A 22,318-nucleotide genomic window follows, 5' to 3' on the forward strand; every position below is an offset into this window, starting at 1 on the left:
GCTGCCCTCCAATGCTAAATTTGTGATCCCTTGATGCCTAAAAACATGTCCTACCAACCGATCGCTTCTTCTAGTCAAGCTGTGCCACAAACTTCTCTTCTCCCCAATCCTATTCAATACCTCCTCATTAGTTACGTGATCTACCCACCTTATCTTCAACATTCTTCTGTAGCACCATATTTCGAAAGCTTCTATTCTCTTCTTGTCCAAACTATTTATCGTCCATGTTTCACTTCCATACATGGCTACACTCCATACAAATATTTTCAGAAACGACTTCCTGACACTTAAATCTATACTCGATGTTAACAAATTTCTCTTCTTCAGAAACGATTACCTTGCCATTGCCAGTCTACATTTTATATCCTCTCTACTTCGACCATCATCAGTTATTTTGCTCCCTAAATAGCAAAATACCTTTACTACTTTAAGTGTCTCATTTCCTAATCTAATTCCCTCAGCATCACCCGATTTAATATGACTACATTAGATTATCCTTGTTTTGATTTTGTTGATGTTCATCTTATATCCTCCTTTCAAGACACTGTCCATTCCATTCAACTGTTCTTCCAAGTCCTTTGCTGTCCCTGACAGAATTACAATGTCATCGGCGAACCTCAAAGTTTTTACTTCTTCTCCATGAATTTTAATACCTACTCCGAATTTCTCTTTTATTTCCTTTACTGCTTGCTCAATATACAGATTGAACAACATCGGGGAGAGGCTACAACCCTGTCTTACTCCCTTCCCAACCACTGCTTCCCTTTCATGTCTCTCGACTCTTATAACTGCCATCTGGTTTCTGTACAAATTGTAAATAGCCTTTCGCTCCCTGTATTTTACCCCTGCCACCTTCAGAATTTGAAAGAGAGTATTCCAGTTAACATTGTCAAAGGGTTTCTCTAAGTTTACAAATGCTAGAAACGTAGGTTTGCCTTTTCTTAATCTTTCTTCTAAGATAAGTCGTAAGGTCAGTATTGCCTCACGTTGGAACATTTCTACGGAATCCAAACTGATCTTCCCCGAGGTCCGCTTCTACCAGTTTTTCCATTCGTCTGTAAAGAATTGGCGTTAGTATTTTGCAGCTGTGACTTATTAAACTGATAGTTCGGTAATTTTCACATCTGTCAACACTTGCTTTCTTTGGGATTGGAATTATTATATTCTTCTTGAAGTCTGAGGGTATATCGCCTGTCTCATACATCTTGCTCACCAGATGGTAGAGGTTTGTCATGACTGGCTCTCCCAAGGCCATCAGTAGTTCTAATGGAATGTTGTCTATTCCCGGGGCCTTGTTTCAACTCAGGTCTTTCAGTGCTCTGTCAAATTCTTCACGCAGTATCTTATCTCCCATTTCGTCTTCATCTACATCCTCTTCCATTTTCATAATATTGTCCTCAAGTACATCGCCCTTGTATAAACCCTCTATCTACTCCTTCCACCTTTCTGCCTTCCCTTCTTTGCTTAGAACTGGGTTGCCATCTGAGCTCTTGATATTCATACAAGTCGTTCTCTTCTCTCCAAAGGTCTCTTTAATTTTCCTGTAGGCAGTATCCATCTTACCCCTAGTGAGATAGGCCTCTACATCCTTAGATTTGTCCTCTAGCCATCCCTGCTTAGCCATTTTGCACTTCCTGACGATCTCATTTTTGAGACGTTTGTATTCCTTTTTGCCTGCTTCATTTACTGCATTTTTATATTTTCTCCTTTCATCAATTAAATTCAATATTTCTTCTGTTACCCAAGGATTTCTATTAGCCCTCGTTTTTTTACCTACTTGTTCGTCTGCTGCCTTCACTACTTCATCCCTCAGAGCTACCCATTCGTCTTCTACTGTATTTCTTTCCCCCATTCCTGTCAATTGTTCCCTTATGCTCTCCCTGAAACTCTCTACAACCTCTGGTTCTTTTAGTTTATTCAGGTCCCATCTCCTTAAATTCCCACCTTTTTGCAGTTTCTTCAGTTTCAATCTGCAGTTCATAACCAATAGATTGTGGTCAGAATCCACTCTTGCCCCTGGAAATGTCTTACAATTTAAAACCTGGTTCCTAAATCTCTGTCTTACCATTATATAATCTATCTGATACCTTTTAGTATCTCCAGGATTCTTCCAGGTATACAACCTTCTTTTATGATTCTTGAACCAAGTGTTAGCTATGATTAAGTTATGCTCTGTGCAAAATTCTACTAGGCGGCTTCCTCTTTCATTTCTTCCCCCCAATCCATATTCACCTAGTATGTTTCCTTCTCTCCCTTTTCCTACACTCGAATTCCAGTCACCCATGACTATTAAATTTTCGTCTCCCTTCACAATCTGAATAATTTCTTTTACCTCGTCATACATTTCATCAATTTCTTCATCATCTGCGGAGCTAGTTGGCATATAAACTTGTACTACTGTAGTAGGCATGGGCTTTGTGTCTATCTTGGCCACAATAATGCGTTCACTACGCTGTTTGTAGTAGCTTACCCGCACTCCTATTTTTTATTCATTATTAAACCTACTCCTGCATTACCCCTATTTGATTTTGTATTTATAACCCTGTAATCACCTGACCAAAAGTCTTGTTCCTCCTGCCACCGAACTTCACTAATTCCCACTATATCTAACTTTAACCTATCCATTTCCCTTTTTAAATTTTCTAACCTACCTGCCCGATTAAGGGATCTGACATTCCACGCTCCGATTCGAAGAACGCCAGTTTTCTTTCTCCTGATAACGACGTACTCTTGAGTAGTCCCCGCCCGGAGATCCGAATGGGGAACTATTTTACCTCCGGAATATTTTACCCAAGAGGACGTCATCATCATTTAATCATACAGTAAAGCTGCATGTCCTCGGGAAAAATTACGGATGTAGTTTCCCCTTGCTTTCAGCCGTTCGCAGTACCAGCACAGCAAAACCGTTTTGGTTAATGTTACAAGGCCAGATCAGTCAATCATTCAGACTGTTGCCCCTGCAACTACTGAAAAGGCTGCTGCCCCTCTTCAGGAACCACACGTTTGTCTGGACTCTCAACAGATACCCCTCCGTTGTGGTTGCACCTACGGTACGGCCATCTGTATCGCTGAGGCACGCAAGCCTCCCCACCAACGGCAAGGTAAATGGTTCGGGGGGGGGGGGGGGGTAATGGAACGTAGTCGAATTAAATCAAGAGGTGCTGAGGGAATCAGACTAGGAAATGAGACACTAAAAGTAGTAGACAGTTTTGCTATTTGAGCAGTAAAATAGTGTATGATGGTGGAAATAGAGAGGATATAAAACGTAGAATCTCAATGGCAATAAAAGTGTTTCTGAAGAAGAGATATCTGTTAGCATCGAATATAAATTTAAATTGTTAGAACGTCTTTTCTGAAGACATTTGTCTGGAGTGTAGCTTGCAAGGAAGTGAAACGTTGTTGTTGTGGTCTTCAGCCCTGAGCCTGGTTTGACGTAGCTCTCCATGCTACTCTATCCTGTGCAAGCTTCTTCATCTCCCAGTACCCACTGCAACCTACATCCTTCTGAATCTGCTTAGTGTATTCATCTCTTGGTCCCACTCTACGATTTTTACCCTCCACGCTGCCCTCCAATACTAAACTGGTGATCCCTTGATGCCTCAGAACATGTCCTACCAACCGATCCCTTCTTCTAGTCAAGTTGTGCCACAAACTTCTCTTCTCCCCAATCCTATTCGATACTTCCTCATTAGTTATGTGATCTACCCATCTAATCTTCAACATTCTTCTGTAGCACCACATTTCGAAAGATTCTATTCTCTTCTTGTCCAAAATATTTACCCTGCATATTTCACTTACATACATAGCTACACTCCACACAAATACTTTCAGAAACGACATCCTGACATTTAAATCTATACTCGATGTTAACAAATTTCTCTTCTTCAGAAATGCTTTCCTTGCCATTGCTAGTCTACATTTTATATCCTCTCTACTTCGACCATCATCAGTTATTTTGCTCCCCAAATAGCAAAAATCTAATTCCCTCAGCATCACCTGACTTAACTCGACTACATTCTATTATCCTCGTTTTGCTTTTGTTGATGTTCATCTTATATCCTCCTTTCATGACATTATCCATTCCGTTCAACTGCTCTTCCAACTCCTTTGCTGTCTCTGACAGAATTACAATGTGATCGGTGAACCTCAAAATTTTTTATTTTATCTCCATGGATATTAATACCTACTCCGAATTTTTCTTTTGTTTCCTTCACTGCTTGCTCAATATAGAGATTGAATAACTTCGGGGAGAGGCTACAACCCTGTCTCACTCCCTTCCCAACCACTGCTCCCCTTTGATGTCCCTCGACTCTTATAACTGCCATCTGGTTTCTGTACAAATTTTAAATAGCCTTTCGCTCCCTGTATTTTACCCCTGCCACCTTCAGAATTTAAAAGAGAGTATTCCAGTCAACTTTGTCAAAAGCTTTCTCTAAGTCTACAAATGCTAGAAACGTAGGTTTGCCTTTCCTGAATTTAGTTTCTAAGATAAGTCGTAGGGTTAGTATTGCCTCAAGTGTTCCGATATTTCTACGGAATCCAAACTGCTCTTCCCTGAAGTCGGCTTCTACTAGTTTTTTCCATTCGTCTGTAAAGAATTCGCGTTAGTGTGTCGCAGCTGTCACTTATTAAACTGATAGTTCGGTAATTTTCACATCTGTCAACACCTGCTTTCTTTGGGATTGGAAGAATAGAGTACCCTTAGATATATGGTGCTACAGTAGATTAGTTGGGTTGATCGCGTAACCAATGAAGAGGTACTGGATAGAATTGGTGAGAAAAGAAATTCATGGCATAATTTGACTAGAAGGAGGGATCGGTTGATAAGACATAATCTGTAGCGCCTAGAACCGCTCGGCCAAGGTCTCTATACACTTGATAGACATAAAATGGCTGATTTAAGTAATACAGCTCTATTGAAATTAAAATAAAATCTAACAAAATGTTTGTAATGCAATGAGGAGAATTTTACATCCTTAGCGCACTGATTTTTGTCGGTCGGTAACGAGCACCCGAGAAAAAAGATATATACTAGTTGCAATAAACTGAGATGACGAAAGTCATGGGATACCTCCTACTATCGTGTTGGACCTCCTTTTGCCCAGCGTAGTGCAGCGACTCGACGTGGCATAGACTTAACAAATCGTTGGAAGTCCCCTGCAGAAATAATGAGCCGTACAGAATTGCGAAAGTGTTGCCAGTGCAGGATTTTGTGCACGAACTGACCTGTCGATTATGTCCCAAAAATGTTCGACGGATTGATGTCGTAAGATCTGGGTGGCCAAGTCATTCACTAAAAAACGTGTAGAATATTCTTCAAACCAACAGCGAACAATTGTGGCTCGGTGACATGGAGCATTGTCATCCGTAAAAATTTCGTCGCTGTTTGGGAACATGAAGTCCTTGAATGGCTGCAAATGGTCTCCAACTAACCGAACGTAACCATTTCCAGTCAATGATCTGTTCAGTTTGACCGGAGGACCCAGTCCATCACCTGAGTACAGCTAACAGCTCTGACAATCCACTGCCCTATTACCCCTTGTGCACACGATACTACCGCTATCTTTATAAGTGCATATCGCTATCCCACGAATTTTGCCACCTCAATGTAGCTTTTCACCATTTTGTGACTGAATTTGGAGATTTATATAAACTCCTCCCGAACAGGTCATGAAGGCCCAAAGGCACCTACCGGCCGCCGTGTCATCCTCAGCCCACAGGCGTCACAGCATGCGAATATGGAGGGCATGTGGTCAGGACACCGCTCTCCCGGCCGTATGTCAGTTTCCGAAACCGGAGCCGCTACTTCTCAATCAGGTAGCTCCTCAGTTTGCCTCACAAGGGCTGAGTGCGTCCCGCTTGCCAACAGCGCTGGGCAGACCGGATGGTCACCCATCCAAGTGCTACCCCAGCCCGATAGCGCTTAACTGCGGTGATCTGACGGGAACCGGTGTTACCACTACGGCAAGGCCGTTGGCGCGAGATTTATATAGGTTTTTAAAAAAGATGAGCTGACATGGGATGTACGTATCAACTTATGTTTAAAACTCGGTACGAGTACTGTGTCGAAATCTTGGTTACAAAAAATAAGAATAAAAATGGAGACCTCGAGGAGTTAGACTTCTCTAGTTGGAAACATTTCCTCATCTAGCATTGATCAGTTGACCATGTGATAATGATGGAGGCCGTGGTACGGGAGAACAAGAATAGCGTTCAGAACATACACTCCGGACACTGCGAGAGGGCTGTACAAGCAATGATCACACGCACGGCACAGCGGACACACCAGGAACCGCGGTGTTGGCCGTCGAATGGCGCTAGCTGCGCAGCATTTGTGCACCGCCACCGTCAGTGTCAGCCAGTTCGCCGTGGCATACGGAGCTCCATCGCAGTCTTTAACACTGGTAGCATGCCGCGACAGCGTGGACGTGAACCGTATGTGCAGTTGACGGACTTTGAGCGAGGGCGTATAGTGGGCATGCGGGAGGCCGGGTGGACGTACCGCCCAATTGCTCAACACGTGGGGCATGAGGTCTCCACAGTACATCGATGTTGTCGCCAGTGGTCGGCGGAAGGTGCACGTGCCCGTCGACCTGGGACCGGACCGCAGCGACGCACGGATGCACGCCAAGACCGTAGGATCCTACGCAGTGCCGTAGGGGACCGCACCGCCACTTCCCAGCAAATTAGCGACACTGTTGCTCCTGGGGTATCGGCGAGGACCATTCGCAACCGTCTCCATGAAGCTGGGCTACGGTCCCGCACACCGTTAGGCCGTCTTCCGCTCACGCCACAACATCGTGCAGCCCGCCTCCAGTGGTGTCGCGACAGGCGTGAATGGAGGGACGAATGGAGACGTGTCGTCTTCAGCGATGAGAGTCGCTTCTGCCTTGGTGCCAATGATGGTCGTATGCGTGTTTGGCGCCGTGCAGGCGAGCACCACAATCAGGGCTGCATACGACCGAGGCACACAGGGCCAACACCCGGCATCATGGTGTGGGGAGCGATCTCCTACACTGGCCGTACACCACTGGTGTTCGTCGATGGGACACTGAATAGTGCACGGTACATCCAAACCGTCATCGAACCCATCGTTCTACCATTCCTAGACCGGCAAGGGAACTTGCTGTTCCAACAGGACAATGCACGTCCGCATGTATCCCGTGCCACCCAACGTGCTCTAGAAGGTGTAAGTCAACTACCCTGGCCAGCAAGACCTCCGGATATGTCCCCCATTGAGCATGTTTGGGACTGGATGAAGCGTCGTCTCACGCGGTCTGCACGTCCAGCACGAACGCTGGTCCAACTGAGGCGCCAGGTGGAAATGGCATGGCAAGCCGTTCCACAGGACTACATCCAGCATCTCTACGATCGTCTCCATGGGAGAGTAGCAGCCTGCGTTGCTGCGAAAGGTGGATATACACTGTACTAGTGCCGACATTGTGCATGCTCTGTTGCCTGTGTCTATGTGCCTGTGGTTCTGTCAGTGTGATCATGTGATGTATCTGACCCCAGGAATGTGTCAATAAAGTTTCCCCTTCCTGGGACAATGAATTCACGGTGTTCTTATTTCAATTTCCAGGAGTGTAGATTTCTCTTCAAGGGTGGAGGGGCAGGTATCGTATCCATATCCTCAGATCAGCAACAGTCTCAATGTCGTGTGCCATCACTTAGGCAAGTACATCAGTCTCATAACATCTATCAATTTTTGTAGTTCTATATGTCGGGCTTAGTACCGTAATGCACAAATTTTATCTCCTATGGCAGTACAGCCCGATACCCTTCATGAAATGGGTGGTTTTCCTTAAAAATATTATTTGTCCTGTTTGAGAACCAATTTTTGCATGACAAAGTATATTTAACAATTTTTACCCCACCTAGCATAGTTTACGCACAGAAGTTCCTACAGCAAGATCCTCGTACTTGAGGTTGCTTTGCTGTGACAAAAGATCGGAAAACTGTTAATGCTGACTCCTTTCTGATAATTACCCACATCTCTGTAGGAAGACGAATTTACATACTTACTGCTGCAGGATAGACGGTACTGGTTATAAAATCCCATTGATAGAATCAACTGATGTTGCCATTCTGGCGCAGAGTTGGGTGCCGTGTACTTTCACTGAACCCAGGTACGGTTCGTATGTATATTATTATGATTGTAGTGTCAGGTACTGGAAATGTTGACTTTCAACAGTAATACGAGGGTCGGTCAAAAAGTAATGCCTCCCATTTTTTTTCTACTTAAAGAAATTAAGTTAAGTGAAAAATTTGAATTTGGCGCCATTCCTCAAACCTTCTTCTGCAATCCACTGCAGTAGTAACTTTCTGTGTCAACAGGTGGCAGCACAGCAGAAGTTTGTAAGATGGCCGACATCGATGTTCGTTTGAGACAGCGTTGTGTGATTGAATTCTTGAATGCAGAAGGTGAAACGCCCATACGCATTCATGAAAGACTGAAGAAGGTGTATGGTGTTGTGACAGTGGATGTCAGCACTGTTAGACGATGGGTTCGTCGTTGTAAGGAAGCTGAAGGGCAAACACCGTTGACTGACGAAAAGCGGAGCGGCAGGCCGGTGAGTGCAGTGACTCCACACAACATTCAGCAAGTTGATGACATCATTCGTGGTGACCGTCGGGTGACTGCAGATGAAGTGTGTCGCATTATTTCTCTTAGTAAAGGCAGTGTGATCACGATTATTAAACAATTGGGGTACTCAAAAGTTTGTGCACGGTGGGTTCCAAGAATGTTAACCGATCAGAATAAAGAGGCAGGGAAAACAATAGCCTCCCAACACTTGCAGCGCTTCCGTTTGGAGGGAGATGAGTTTCTGAAAAAAATTGTGACCGCGGACGAAACATGGGTGCATTTTTTTGAACCCGAATCAAAGAGGCAGTCAATGGAGTGGCGTCACACAAGCTCGCCAAGGAAGAAAAAATTCAAAACTGTGCGATCGGCAGGGAAAGTTATGGCAACAGTTTTCTGGGATACAGAGGGTGTGATTCTGGTTGATTTTTTGGAGCAGGGATGCACAATAAATTCTGTTCAATACGTCACAACCCTCAACAAACTTAAAGCACGTCTTCAGCGAGTTCGCCCAACAAAATCAATGGCAGATGTTCTTCTTTTGCATGACAATGCAAGACCACACACCAGTCGTCACACCTCTGACGAGATTGTCAAAATTGGATGGGAAGTTTTGCCTCATCCCCCATACAGCCCTGACCTGGCACCATCAGACTTCCATCTGTTCGGGCCACTAAAAGAAGCTCATCGTGGGATTCATTTTGAAGATGAGGAGGCCGTCAAAACATCCGTGCGTCAATGGCTTAGGAAGCAGAGCTGTGATTTTTACCGTGCTGGGATACATGCCCTTGTTCAAAGATGGACCAAAACTGTAGAGATGGGCGGAGATTACATTGAAAAATGACAAAATGATCCTCAATGTTGTGGTTTTCAACCTATGTAATTGCATCTAAATTTCCTGACAATTAAACGTAGAAAAAAAAATAGGAGGCATTACTTTTTGACTGACCCTCGTACATACTACAAAGCGATTTCGGGCAGACAAGATTGCACGTTTTATTTCATCTGCATTTACGCAGCGCTGGGCGTTGTTATACGGCATTTCATATCCTTTTTTAGCTCTTCCTAAAGATAAAAATACTGAGATGTTAATTCTGGTGAGTGTGTTTCCCGAACGACCGATACAACGATCTCGAAATATTCTGTCATAGGGACTGGCAGAATGAATAGAAGGATTTGAATCATGTGCTATGTGGTCGCTGTCAGGCCAGTGAGAAATAAATATGTGGGCGCTGCATTGAGGAAGGACTATCATTTGTAATTACGACCTTGTTGCGTTCTGAGCATCGAACATTCACCATCGAGGCATACTTTAAAAAAACGAGGCTCTCATCACTGTTCAGCGATTATTACTTTGCTATTTAGTGTTGAAACGACTTAAGAAAGACGCGGATCATCGGACGATAGTACAGCGGGAGTATTAGTTCAGGATTAACGCACTTTGTGCAAAGAAGATAAGTCCATTGTGACGAGGGAAACAGTAGACGTTGGAGCTGGTGGAGGAGGCGCGACAAGCACTTATCCGGAGTCCCCACCGTTCTACTGTCAGAGATCCCTTTGGACTAAACAAATCCAGATCGTTTCCAACGACGCATCATACGTGATAACCCACACTTCCTCCAATACAAATTCAAGTTCGCGTAAACAAACAGAATTACGGGTACTGGGCGCCACGTAGCCAAGGTAGTCCTCATGAGAAACTCATGTAGGTGATGCAAGCTTTCATTCGTCGACTGGAGGAATGCGTGGAACATGATGTCGAACACCTCTATGGTATTACATTGTTACATTCAAAACCGGCTGAAGGGTGCCTATCATATGTAATGGCATACATTTTTCTTTGGTTTCCATGTGTGTTTCAATAAATTTGTGATATAGTTCAGAAGTTCTGTCTTTTTTATAGCCTACTATTCATTCTGCCGGGCCCTGTACTTGCGTACTTAGAGGGACGAAAAATGCGGTTCTTGAGAAGCCATACTTCGAATGCCACCACCGTTGTTCTTCCAGTTCTCTCAACCTGAGTGGATTTTCAGTTGGCTATACTGCACTTTGATAAGATAGATTTACCAACGATTTTTAAGCGATGCTTTATCCGTAAACAAACTCTTGCGTAGATATGACACAACACCTTATAGTTTTCGTAGAGACCATTCGGAGAACTGCAAATGATTCTGGAAGTCATTTCCAGGAAACGGTTGATGGAGTGAAATAGAACGTAATATTCGCAGAACACACGCGCATTCAAGCTGCCCCGTTGTACATGCCAACAGTGTGCTACGGCTACTTTCACATTCTTGATTTCTTTTGAAACAATAATTGCTACCGCGCAGGATTAGCCGAGCGGTCTCAGGCGCTGCAGTCATGGACTGTGCGGCTGGTCCCGGCGGAGATTCGAGTCCTCCCTCGGGCGTGGGTATAATTTAGATTAAGTAGTGTGTAAGCTAAGGGACTGATGACCTTAGCAGTTAAGTCCCATAAGATTTCACTTACATTTGAACATTTGAACAATAATTGCTAAACAGACTGTGAGGGCTTGGCATATTGATATACTTTCCAGCGTTAGACCGCACCGCTGCTCTAAAAGTTTGAGGCCATTCACCATAAACAAACCAGGTCCACTTTTCCGACTGTAGTGCACATTGTAAGAGGCTTTACGAGTAAATTGACTGATTCCTACAACACCAGAGCACAGACTGAAGGGCTTGATGTTCACCGGTAAAAAAAACGAGCTACGTGTTTTCTTATATTTGGCGCAGTAGGACGGACGTTTGTGCGGCCTCTTCTCCTGAAAGTGGTACAGTCTTCTTCTTTTTGAAGTCCTTTTTCGAAGACTCTTTCCGATGTTACAAGAAAAAGTATACAGTTCCATTAAAGACTGCCGGTGTCATAATTCTGCAGCTACAAACGTTAAACTTAGTCAGAAAATTTGCCACAGTGAGCAATGTAACAGCGAACACGTCCCCTGGTTATATTGGTTCTTTCTAGATCTTTTCGGTTGGCGTATGTTAGGTGCGTCATCCTGTATTAATTAATTATTTTTGGTGGCACCATAGAGAATAATCCAAAGTACAGAGTCAGAGGGACGTTCAAGTTATGAAAATACCCATTAATCTGTTATGGTAAATATCATCGTAAGCATTTAGGATAGTCATAATGAAATTTCACCTGTTTTATGTGTACTTGTATACCGTATGTTTCCTCATAAGAGAATGGACACGTCCTACACTAAGTCTGTAAAAGTGTTCTCAATAATGGCCTTGTCAGCAACATCTTTTAGACGCTTCGAACGACAGATACCTATAATTCCAGCCGACATATTAATTTTGAATTGGTGCTCATCTCTATACTGAACTGTACCATAGATATTTTAAAAAAATGGTTCAAATGGCTCTGACCACTATGGGACTTAACATCTGAGGTCATCAGTCACCTAGAACTTAGAACTACTTAAACTTAACTAACCGAAGGACATCACACACATCCATGCCCGAGGCAGGATTCGAGCCTGCGACCGTAGCGGTCGCGCGGTTCCAGGCTGAAGCGCCTAGAACCGCTCGGCCACACTGGCCAGCAGATATTTTCATGTGAACCGCGTGTACTAAAACAAGGGGAGGACATTGACAAGAGGAATTCAACCCCAGGGTTTCTGAAAGTATTTCTGGTAATACACAGAGTGTTTCGCAATTTCTGTTTAGGGCTTCTAGATGATGTAGAGGTTACTTCGTAGATAAGGTGGTAAGTGATCCATTTCCGCAAATGTGCCGTTTGGATGTAAAGTAAGTTTGAAGCTCGGGTCATATTCAGATCTCTTGTTTCAAGCTACACACACAGTGGAAAGAATGAGCTCTGACGTGTGTGCCCTGTACTAACATATGGCATGGAGAATGTTTCGAGTGTGCGTCGACGGGTTCTCTTCTAGGTGAAGAAGGACGATCGCTTCAAAGTAGAATGTGTGGTGCGTCCGTGGAACACCCCAGTTTCCCACAGCCGTTCTTGTAGTCTGTCGCAAATTGTATGTAATGTCATAATTGCAACAGAGACGGACGACAGCACCCTCTTCTCAGATTGTGTGCGAACATTCAAGCTTGAGTTTTGTAAGTGATCCGATCTTCACACTTATTTGACATTCAAACGGCAAATTTCCGGAAATTGGTTCTTTATCAAAGAGTTATCTACTTAGTCTCCTCCACAACCCCAGGAGCCCGTAGTACAAGTTGTGAATCATCCTGTATACTTTGATCTGCAATGCGTCAGACAGGATATGTGAGAACAGCTTGGCAACTGTATGGGGCCTTATAATCCGATGAATGCTGTACGCTATTGAGTCTACCAGTTATCCTTGAGTCTCATCTCTCGGTGCCAATACATGTCAATAACGAAATCCCAATGCTGTTCCTACAAAAAGGGGGGCCAAGATTCTAGAAAAGACTTTAATGTCGTCATTTCAGATATTGTTATGAAGCGTACCAGCAAGGAACAATGAACACTAAGAATAACTTTGATGAAAAAATAGTTTTGCTCTAAATGTCACAAAGGGTGGAGGCAAACAGCTTTACAATTTGATTTTCGGTTCTAAATGTTTATTTCAACCAGATTCCAGTGGTTTAATTCTAGATGTTTTCAATAAACTTCGCAGTATTTTGTGACCTCCGATTACAATCACAGTTCCTTCAAATTACAGTTCCTCCAAATCGGGAAAAGTTTTCTATCATCAAGTAGATGATTTTTGTTTCTATACATGTGGTCGTAGTGATATAAAACCCTACAGTAATATAATTCCCACTGCGGGGCTGGATCGACACGTAACGGTGTGGGCTGCAAACTAATGAATTAAAAATATAGCACAGTCCATGACAATATCTACTTATATCACACATTCTACAGTCAATTAAATAGTTTAATTCAGTGGCATGTACTAATAAAATCATGCATTATGTTCCGGCGAATAACAAAACACACATAACAAGAAACAAAACTACGTTGCACGTTAAAATAATAAGAACCCGTTTGTAATATTTTTTCCGGGCATCACTACAACACTACATCACTATAATTGGTAAATTATTCAAATGGGTTGCAGTCAAACTTCTATTTCGTAGCAGTTATTACGAATGTGATTTGCTGTTTTGAATGACGGAAAGCCTCGCTCCTTTATGGAGATTATGGTCGAGATTATGTGAATGTCGTCATTTTTATTCGACTGTTGGCTGTAAGTGGTGGTTGCTGTTCACACGTCGCTCACATTTTACTTTGGAAGGTAGAAACTGCCTTATGTATTTGTGGAACGAAGTAGCAGACTCTCCTTTCTTAGTAATGAATGCAACTACTGCTAGTGTTAATCATGTATACGGAAGCGGATCTATAAATTCAGAAAGTTATTAATCTATATTGTCTTCTACGTTGATTTATTTATTATAATGGTTAAATAAATACAGTATTGTGAATTTTGCACTAATTTGTATTCCCTGTCTGTCATTTAACTGGATAAATTTTTCCTTTATATACGTTAATAAATAGATTACTGGGCATATTCACTGAACCAGAACAATGTTAAGAGCAACCGTCTTCATTATTTTTCAAGTGTATTCGAAATTTCTTCGTGGTTAGCATTTGTCATTGAAATTAGTATATCGCCCATGTCAAAACTTAGTTGATAATTACTTACATCACTTTTAGTTTACAGTGCTTGATTATCTTGTGTTGTAAGAACCAAATTTTTGTTATTTTAATTGCAATGTTACTCATAGAACTGATGTTAATTTTTTTGTTAAATTTATTACAGATAAGTTTCTAAGCAGTGAAGTAACAAGAGTAATAATATCTTGGAATTATTATCGAACAATCACCAAACGATAAAGAGAGAGTAAGTAAAATACCTCAGGGAGCTAAGAGGGCAATGGCCGACCAACTCTTTAATGGCTACTTACACTGTGAAAATTAATATCCAAAGTCCCTTTCGAAATTCTTGCACGAATGAAAATCTATTCAGTAATACAAAATACGTGAGGGTCCTGAGCGCAGATATGGGCTCAACTCTTTCGTCTTTGAGACACCCTCGACAATTTGAAGAGTTGGTCCATATTACGCTCATAGCTTCTCAGTTTTCATTAAAAGCTACTTTTACTAACCATGACGCATCTGAAATTTGTATAAGACAACGTTTGTAACATAATGATAGAAAAAATAGACCGCATTCTGCCAATTTAAAATTTGTTCTATCGAATCCAGTTCGAAGAAATTTGCCTGTTTGCAGCTGGGTTATATTCGTTGTTTCTTAGTCCCCTGTGGTAATTTGATGAAGGTCTACTATTTGAAGAAACTTGACTTATACTTTGACTACACTAAAGGGTTCTCTGAGACGTATAATCGCGGCGAATTGAAAAATGAGAAAATCACGCTTGCATGACACTACCAAATGTCAGAAAATTTCACGGAAGCGATCTTAGTGAAACAATAGAATAAATACAACGTGTAATAGAGCTCTCCTATGAATTGTGCTATTGTGGCTCTCACAGTCACTTACTCAGAAGAAGGAAATTGTTTAAACCATTTGTAATGTTACAGTTTGCTAATCATTACTAAACCTTCAAATTCTTTCCTGGATGCATTGGAGTATCTGTTTCTCATATACAGTACGTTTGAAGAAAGTAGGTTTGTGCACTTGGATACTTTAATACTGCAGCTAACAATCACATATATGGGAAATTTCTGACGTTAAAATGGTAACGTCTGAAGTTCAGTTCACAAAATTTAAACTTATTATGTCAAACAAAGCAAAATTATAAGTAAACGACTCCTTATGAAATACAAATTGCATGCAATACGTGCAAAAATTATTCGAACATTTAGATTTTTTGTCTTTTTGGACGTCTAGGTGCATGTTACTGGGCTAATTTGAACGAATTTCGTTTCTATTGCTGCAGCACGTATCAGAAAGACAGGTTATTTGGCACTGAATGGTGTGTAATAACAAATTATTGTGCTAATATATGAGTGTATTCTGCAGTTGCAATTTTTTAGTCTAAGTGGAAATGAGTTGCAAATAAAACTAACATAATGTCATCGTTCATTGTGACAAATAATCGTACATTACTAATGGTCAACCAGTGACTGTACTTTACTGATGAAGACTGAAAACCGTTATAAATATGCAGCTATGATAACCCAAATAAATATTTAATTTTCATAACACAGAATTTAATTTTGATCACTGACGGTTAGTCACTGGCTCTGCAGTTCCCTGTTTATCACACAGCGATATCAAACCACTCTTGCTGAGGTACCAGCGTCAGATCATTTTGATCTTAAATGAACGGGCATCTGATTTGAGAGACTATGATACACTATAAATTTTAAACAGGTTATAAAAACAAAAGACTGTAGAGTACCTTACGCTGTTTTGAATTCCAGAATGATAACCACAACTTAGCTTACTATCACGAGACTCGTATCGTTAAGCTGATGAAAAAAAAGTTACCTTAGTATGTAGGTTTTATTTCTCTTGAGAACACGTTTGCTTTTATTATGCAAAAGGCAGTCGCAATATCCAATAATTCTTCAATAACACTAAAACTTCTTCTTGCAATCTCTGATCCATCAATGTTCGTCATCTCTGAAGTTTAATGACAGAACAGCAACTTCGAATTTATTTGTATGGCATTTTGTTACAGCTACCATATGCAAAGATGTTGGTTTTAATTCGTGACGGAAATGTATGTCTCTTTAGTAGTCTCTATCATCATTTTAACTGTCCATGGAGAGCTTGACTTACTCCAGTGCATATGTCTCCCTTACTAGAGCGTGCTATGATTATTATTCCTCATTCTCTTTCGGAATCTTTGACCATACGTTAAAGAAAAAGAACTGAACACCGGCAGTTCAGAAGAGAGAATTTTTTACTCAAATCTCAGTTCATCCATACTTCCTGTCACTGTCCGCGAAGCACTGCTGTGACCCTCCCATAGAATTAACTCTGGATCCGAAAACAGTATGTTACGTTGTGTATGGTTGCACTTCTGTGGTTGTACTATGAGAAATCTGAATTGTTATGAAGACTAGTAACTACTTTTCGCTTAATTAGTCCTGTGCCCTATCGACCCACTTCGTAACTGTGTGTGTGATCAATCGCCCAGAATGTAGCAATCTAACCAGTTAGCTAGTAGAGGAATACAGGCGCCATTCATAAATAGGGTGTAATCTGCAAAGATCTTATACGCTGTTTTGCCTAACGAAGGGATTTGTTGCCGTTGAAATGCTTGTACCGAAAAGAGGTAACTGTTCACAAATTAGCTTCCAATATTTAGTTAAAAATAATTTTGACCCTCTGGGGACTCATGCTACAAAAATACCACTGTACTAGGTCGCAGTAGATACGCCAGCAATAGCAGTCTGAAGAGGATTTGTTTAAAAATCAGAATTTGGCTATGGTGTTCCTTCAGCATAAACTTCTTGATGCAGTATTGTGACGTGTAACTCACTGACATCATGCCCATTAATTCTGTTCATTTAAACCAGTTTTACTCAAATGATGCAACCCTAATTACTTGATAACACTCAATTTAAATACAGAGCAATCGTTGAGCTATGATGGAACGTATTCGGCATTTGGTGGGATCAGTTTTTTTTTTTTCCTGTGTAAATAAATCTGATCCTGGGAATGGAACAAATATAGCAGCAATCTTTACATTTTCGTCACTATGAAAATTATCAGCACTAGGTAACTCATTTTTGCATAATAAATAATGAACATAGGTGGGAGCAAGATCAATACTACTAAATAAAAGGTCAGATATCTACGAACGTAGCACTTTCAGAAAATATGATACGCACTGACCCGTAGGTGGGCACACATTGTTGAAGACGAGTGCAACATCTAAACTAGTCATGTCTCGCAACTTCTTGTATAGGATCCGTTGGAACTTTCTCATCAGTATATCAACGGGAAATGGCTCCTGAGTCAATTAATCGTAAAACGATGAGCCTGTATAATGCGCCGATCCTCACTGTCGTCATTAATGAGGAACGGCCGTTCATTGCAATCGCATGCACCACGCACGTCTGCTTGGTCTCGAGTCACTGCGCCTGGCCTGTTCACTACACAGTCTAGACACTGAATTCTGATCGCTACTTCGTTTTCTGTGTTTGTAATTTTTGGCTTTCTGTCATATGAGCACGATCTTACCCAGCGGCGTAACTTCAGGCAGAGATAAAGCTCGAAATGAAGAAATATGGTGTAGTGTTGTAGTTTCAGTTGCGTTCGTATGTGTTATACCATTGAAAATTACTCGAAATTCGTATCTGTCATGAAAACTTATGTGTTTACTGCTAGTGTGCTGAATGTACGGACGAGTGGTTCACTGTATGTTATTTTCTCTCTTGCACCTCTTGTTAACATTGAAAGCTTATGACTTACCGAATGATATTGCTGAAAAGATTTCTGCTATGGTTTAGTAAACTGAAGTATCCTAGCAGCCCTTGGCCCCTGCACTGAAAAATATCCGCGTCAAAACCTACCATCTGTTCGGTCAACTGTTCCTCCGTCTTAGCGAAACAGGTACTCTAGCATTCAAAACATAAACAGCGGAAGGCCTTCCTCAGTCCGCGCGATTGAAGGGGAAGAGCGTGTGTTATACTTAGTTCACGAAAAACTGAAGTACACCATAACTCGAACAACACAGCTGAATTGGTTGGACTAATGTTGCACAACGTAATTGCTAAGACTGATGCTGCACAACCGAATAGCTTAGACTAGTGTTCTGGAACAGATATTATGTAAAATATATGTCAATGATCAACCATTCAACACTGGAACCTGGTCTTCACGTTTTGCAGACGACACAGCAGTCAATGATCTAGCAGTACCGTTGAAGAAATGGAATCCAAGCTAACATCTGCTCTCGAAGAACTTCCTGTCTACTACGACGACAGCGAATTGAAACCCAGTGTGGATAAAACTCAAGTGTGTGCATTCCACCTAAGCTATAAGGAGGCTAGTGGAAAGGTGTACATCATCCAGAAAGGACGCAGTTTAAATCACTGTGTTCACTCCAAATACATAGGGTTACAATTGCAATATGCCTTAACTTTCAAATAACACTGTATAGACACCAGACAGAAGGTATTCACCAGGAACAATCTCGTCCGCAAAGTGACATACACATGGGGAACACATTCCTGTGACCCTCCGCACATCCGCTCATGCTGTGTGTTTGTCCGCTGCAGATTACGCCTCTCCAGCCTGGAGGAACTCTGTATGTGCTAATCACGTTGATGTGGATTTCCATGAGATAGGTCGCTTAGTCACAGACAGCCTAAGACCAGCTCTTCTCCATAAGTTCTCCCACTCATGGAAGTAGCATCTCTGCATATAAGAAGACAGGTAGCAGCAGAGATTGAAAAGAAGAAGGAAGAAACAGATCCCAGACATCTATTGTTTGGAAATCATCCTTATCCATCACGACTGAAATCCATAAAAAAAAATTCCTCTTTACGACAGCACCAACAGCTACTTCAGCAGAAACCCACCAAAATGAAATGTGTATTAAAAAAAAGTCCACTGGAGGATTATGGACAGCAAAAGAAAAGCTATCATCAGGCTGCCATCTCCTATACGGAACTTGGGAGATGCTCAACAGACTGAGAACAGGAGTGACAAGGTACAAAGTTAATCTGAAGAAGTGAAACATGTGTGATGATGAACTTTGTAAATGTGGAGCAAGGTAGAACTCTGAACACTTGTTGGTTTACAGTAATTTTGGTGAGTCCTGTGACATGGGAGACTTGTTTGCTGCGGGTGACCATGCCGTTCTGACTGCTGAACATGGGGCTCAAGGAGAACAAAATTCTCTCAGTTAATAACATTGCATTAGTTTTAGGATTACTTTTCGTTTTAGTATTCCTTAGACTTGGATAAATAAATAAAGTCGGTTGATGCTGTTGATCGATCGCCAACTCAACGATTGCGTTCATATGCACATCCAGAACTATGTCAGCCACTCCTATGGACAAGTGGTCATCTCCTACGAACAAGTGGTCATATCTTACAAAGTACACGTTTCCGGACCCACATTTATTTGCTTTGTTTTTCTACCTCGGTGGGCGCTACCACTTCTCAAAATATTTGTTTAACACTTCGTATACTCAGCAAGCCACTGCATGGAGTAAAATAGAAGTTACTGCGTATCAATATTAGTGAATTTTGACCCAAGTTCATGCGCATACAGAGCGAGGGAAACGACTATGTACAGCACTGTTATTCCCCGGTCACTACGTGAGATATACGTCGATGGTAGTAGAATTGTTGCAGTGTCTTCGTCAGTACCCGCTCTCTTTATTTACCCAACAGTGTGAAACGTCCCCTTAGAAAAATTATAATTGATTGTGTTTAAACTGACACACAATATTTTTAGCGCAACGCAATCTGACTTTCAATAATCCCTACAAAAGAATGGCCCTGACTAACATTAACCTATACCTTTCACAAATCACTTACCTCACAAAAATCTTCGTTACTCGAACTACCGCAATACAGCGAGCCCCACTACTGCCAGCTAAATAAAAGATTCAAACTACTGAAGGCACTAACTGCTGATAGGCATAGTTACCAACGAAAGATTTTGATAAAGAACAAACAATGTATTTACCTTAATAGTGTTCAAAAGTCATTTTATATATATATATATATATATATATATATATATATATATATATATATATATATATATATATATATAAAATCATTTCATGACATCCAGTCTTACAAATTTACTGTCTCTGATGGACACACGTCTAGATCATCACCTCTCAAAACTCCGCCATTTCTCTCCCCACATCCACCACTGCTGGCGGCTCACTCCAACTGCGCAACTCTGCGCGCTGTTAACAGCCAACTGCCCAACACTACAATGGCATTTTACGAATTGTTTTGCGTAGTGGCCAATACAGATTTGTTAAAATTTTTTTTTAATTACAATGACAAGGAACTCGAATGCACACACTTATTGATTCAATGTTGGTCAAAAGCTAAAATTTTCTCACAGTCCGTAAAGACAGTCCTGATCATTCATCACAGTAGTAATTGAAGTTTTTTTTTTTTTTTTGAAGTCTGAGGAGTAAAAGAAAATGCACACGGAAGTAGTGGATTTCCATGCAGTCTTGAAGAAATAGTGTTGTCCTTCCAATGGAATGACAATGCTGACTCTGGACATGCAGACAGGTAATGGGCCACAACAGAGGAAATCCACTGCAGAGTCAGTCGAACTTTTGAGGAATATTGGTAGGTAGGTCATCACAGAGCAGACCCACTGTAGTCGTGGTAGAGGTTATGGTATTGGTGGGCCATCAAAGGTGTAGAACCACTGCAGTCCTTGTAGAGACGGCCAGCAGCCATCTGTTGCGACTGTGCAGGTGCAGAATCACCATCGAAGAGTCTTGTGGACAATATAGCAAGTCCATAAACCACCACTTGTGCACTAACAAAGTTTTTGGAATTGTCCTTAGAACCAGCAATGCTGTTAACCAGTCCCTTATTAACACACGTTCAAACACTAACAGTGCCAACTTGTCACATATTGTGCATATACTATGACCAACAGAAACGTGTGCAGTGAAATGTAACTTAATTTGAAGAACTGGTGTCTATACAATTATAAATTTACAACAGAAGAATACAATTACAAAGGTACAAAATACATCATTAAAGGACAAAACAGTACAGATAACATTTGTAGTACCACAGGCTTTACAAAAGAATAGAAATAGACATATACATCAGTGTTACAGGAAATATGACATAAGTAAATATATAAAATAATGAGAATAGTTTTTGGAACATTAATTTCACGCATAAGCATTAAAACAAAGCAGAATAAATAATGCCTGAACATCTTTACAAAGAAAATAACATATTATTAGAAAAATTCTACAACATATCTCTTACCCAATAAACATATAAAGACAGGAAGAACACAAATACGCAAGGATACACAAACACCTAGCGGAATAACACAAAAGGAAAGGACAGGGTTTGTTTTCAGTGTTACATTTGGTACTGCAGTCCAGCCCAAAACTTCATTTCATAGATGTTTCCTCTTATTTCACTTTCATTTATACCTTTTCAATGCATTACTTCCAATTCATCACAACGCATTCTCTTATATAGCCTACCCCCTCTTAAGTTAGCTTAAATCTACTGAGCTCAGATGCTAAAGTAAGGGACGAGGCAGTACAGCAACACACAACAAATTAACACAAACAGGAATGACAAAAAATGTGAATTGGCAAAGGAAGCAGCAGTGTATCTAAATTAACTCAGCAAGTGCAACATTACAACTAATATGAGCCAATGTGCAGCAACAATAAAAATAAATCAGTAGTAAAACTGGCTTAACAGAGTAATACAAAGTGAAATTCAGTAGCACTATGCCTGGCAAACAGCTGCAGCAAATGCAATAACTTATATCTAAACATGATAAAGCTCAAGCAGAAAAAATATTACACTAAAGATGGCCATGTCTAATATCTATGTCACATCTTAACACTAGAGTGATGCATCACAATAACTTACTCTAGCAGACAAGTTACCAAGTCACTGACAAAAATTATGTATGCAATTCCTGTGAAGTGGAAATGTCTTTTTGTGCTCCCTCGTTTTTTCGGAAGTAGATCATAAAATTATTATTTACTGGATCTGTAGGCATAAAATATGTGTATTAGTACATCTATTTAATTTTATTT

The 22,318-nt window shown here is 41.2% G+C and overlaps 1 long non-coding RNA gene and 1 pseudogene across 1 annotated transcript in view; one reads left to right on the top strand and one right to left on the bottom strand.

Moving 5' to 3' along the window:
* Positions 1–22,318, top strand: part of LOC124722976 — a 425,075-nt gene that overhangs the window by 395,846 nt on the left and 6,911 nt on the right. Inside the window, exon 2 of the long non-coding RNA XR_007006470.1 lies at positions 14,367–14,447. This is a non-coding gene — a long non-coding RNA (uncharacterized LOC124722976). The remainder of the gene's footprint in view (positions 1–14,366; positions 14,448–22,318) is intronic.
* On the bottom strand, positions 5,861–5,978 carry LOC124723560 (annotated as a pseudogene).

This window comes from Schistocerca piceifrons, chromosome X (assembly GCF_021461385.2).
Source record: "Schistocerca piceifrons isolate TAMUIC-IGC-003096 chromosome X, iqSchPice1.1, whole genome shotgun sequence".
Taxonomy (NCBI): domain Eukaryota; kingdom Metazoa; phylum Arthropoda; class Insecta; order Orthoptera; family Acrididae; genus Schistocerca; species Schistocerca piceifrons.